This window comes from Schistocerca serialis, chromosome 3, assembly GCF_023864345.2.
Source record: "Schistocerca serialis cubense isolate TAMUIC-IGC-003099 chromosome 3, iqSchSeri2.2, whole genome shotgun sequence".
Classification (NCBI taxonomy): Eukaryota; Metazoa; Arthropoda; class Insecta; order Orthoptera; family Acrididae; genus Schistocerca; species Schistocerca serialis.
Genome location: NC_064640.1, coordinates 753,923,476 through 753,926,349, shown reverse-complemented (window position 1 = coordinate 753,926,349; position 2,874 = coordinate 753,923,476). Strand labels below are relative to the sequence as shown.

Genomic DNA, 2,874 nt, shown 5'->3' with positions numbered 1-2,874 from the left:
GCAGCCTGCCAAATACATTTATTATCAATTGTTTTCAAAGCGTAGATGATAGTGCACAAGACTGCTCAGCCTTTAGCCTGGGTTCGATTCTTCCGACCGTCCCATGGCTCTGTTGTTCGGTTTTAGGAAACCAAACGAAAACTTTTGACGACACCGTCTCTGGTGGGCCGCTAGAATTTGTTCGCCCAACTGTCTGTTTGCCTAACATTAATGCTAGTTTACTCAGAAATGTCGCAATGGATCGAATTGTATCTTATCAATTACTTCTCAACACAAATTACTCTGCAACACCCTTACAATCTTTTCAGACTATTTCTGTCCACCCTGTATACTAATGTTAGTCACATACCATAATGTAATTGGGACAAGAGGTAGACAGAAACAAGTAAAGGCGAGTAATCACTGTAAATAAGCGTCAAGAGTTCTCCAGGGAGGGAAATTCTTTTGCCTATATAACAATAAAGTACTTCCTGTGTCGAAAAGGCCAGAGATTGAAAGAGACTGAAAACAGTGAATTCTGTCAGTAATTTACTAGCTATAATTAGACAGTCATTATGATGTGAACGTATCCCCTTGGTTAAGTTAGCGACGTAACTTCACACTCATGTGATGTGCGCCCTGTTTTGCGTGGTAGACTCCTTAGATTCCTTGATGCAGCTCAGACACTGACCACAGTAAAAGCGTCACTGAGAGTCAGAAACGTTTTAGGGTTCAGGGAATGTTCGTCACAGGTAAGCAGTGGATCCAATAAGTCACCACTCCACAATATAAATAACAGCCCGTGGTAGGCATGGCACGTTACCTGATGAGAAGATTTACGTGAAAAAATGTAACACCTGGCTAGAATTACGTTCATAATGTATTTTTCGGGATATTTTACTTTTTTCGCAAATTTTAGAGCTGCTACATACACTAGCTAAAAGCTTGAAATTTGCGTACCATGTGTATTTTCAAATGAAGACATCTTTCTAACAGTCATTTACGAACATTGTCATTATTTTACAAGATCTAGTAGAAAATGTCCTACAAAAACCTAAGAACGTGGTATATTAACCACCCTTTAGAACTGGAATACAACGTAGAAATCTCAGCATCACTTGTTGCTGAACAAGTCAAAAATCTGTGCCACTTTTGGTAATTGTATTTTTAATATCCTGGGTGCAGCGAATTTTAAGCATGCTCTTCTGGAGGTGAAGGACTATGATTCAGCACCTATTCCATTTTGCATAGGCACAAGTACCGTCTTCCGCCTCCGTAACTGAGGGGTCAGCGTGGCTGACTGCCACGCCGGGGGGGTTCCGGATCTGATTCCCAGACTGTCACGAATATTTCCCTGGTGGGAGGACTGGTGCACTGACCTTCGTGAGGCCAAAAGAGGAGCTACGCGACCGGTTAGTGACGGTTCCTGCATAAAGAAAGCCGACAAAGTTTGCGTGAGCGGTGTGATGACCACATACTCCTCAACACTACGTTGGCAGGGGATGACATGGCGGTAGGTCGGACCTGACTGGTCCGTCTAGGGCCAGAACGCACTAACAAGTAATATGAAATACTGAAAAAGATTGTGTATTTCTCCGAACTATGCACTGGAAATACACCGAAAAGAAAATCACGCAACAGATGTGATAGTTCGAGCGAAGTTTCATAGTGATTAAGACACTGGAGGCAAAAGCACTCCGTCTTCAGGCCACAAGTGGTCCATCGGGACCATCCGACCCCCGTGTCATCCTCAGTGAGGATGCGGATAGGAGGGGCGTGTGGTCAGCACACCGCTCTCCCGGTCGTGATGATGGTTTTCTTTGACCGGAGCCGCTACTATTCGGTCGAGTAGCTCCTCAATTGGCATCACGAGGCTGAGTGCACCCGGAAAAATGGCTACAGCACATGGCGGCTGGATGGTCACCCATCCAACTGCCGGCCACGCCCGACAGCGTTTAACTTCGGTGATCTCACGGGAACCGGTGTATCCACTGCGGCAAGGCCGTTGCAAGACACTGGAGGACTGGGGTTCAAATTCCTACCTACCCTTCGAAAGATTTTCTGACTCCGTAATTCAGTGGTCCGCCTGTCTGCTATGCGGAGGGCCTGAGTTGGATTACTATTACTGCCACAAATTTTTCTAGAAAGCCGACAAAGGCTGGGAACGAGGGGGGAGGGGGTGGTCGTTCCCATACGCCTACGTCTCCATACCGCATTCAAATGGCATAGGATGATAAGGCGGTCTGTCGTTGTGGACTGGCCCCTCTGGGCGAGAACGCGAAGCTTTGCTTTTGCTTCACAAATGACGTGTTCCCCCGTATCCATAAATCTGTTAAATCAAATTCTGGGATACTTAATTTCAAAATAACGCTAACGACTTCTTTCCTTACTTAACGATTTCGGGCTTGCCCTCCGTCTCTTGTGACCTCGTCGTTGACGGGATGGTAATCGGTGATCTACCTTCAAGAACATCGGCATTCTATTGAAAGCCATTAGCAAATACCTGTTTCACGTTCATGTCGCCTTCAGAGCGAATATTCCAGGGATTATATGAACCACTGAATACGAATAAAAATGTTGTTGAGAAATATTCTGGATTTCCATTTTCTCCAAAGAACCTCTATTTATGGTCTACGATCTGTGAGAACCTCCGAATTTCTCGAAAACGGATATATGAGTTAGGTACCTGGTTGCTCACAAGTACAGTTTCTTTTACCTAGATGTTACCTGCAAAGAAACCATGAAATTCTGCGATTTTCGCCTGGCTTTAGCTTTCAGACTCATTGTTCAATAAACGTACGGCTAAAATGCAGAAAATGTCATTTTCGTCGAGTTAGTAGAGAAGACTAAGAGATTGAGGTCTACCTGTTCTTGTTTCTGTCGTTTTTTAAAATC

General features: G+C 44.6%; 1 pseudogene; it reads right to left on the bottom strand.

The window, feature by feature from the left end:
• Positions 1 to 1,872: 1,872 nt before the first annotated feature.
• On the bottom strand, positions 1,873 to 1,989 carry LOC126472269 (5S ribosomal RNA; annotated as a pseudogene).
• Between the last annotated feature and the right edge of the window lie 885 nt (positions 1,990 to 2,874).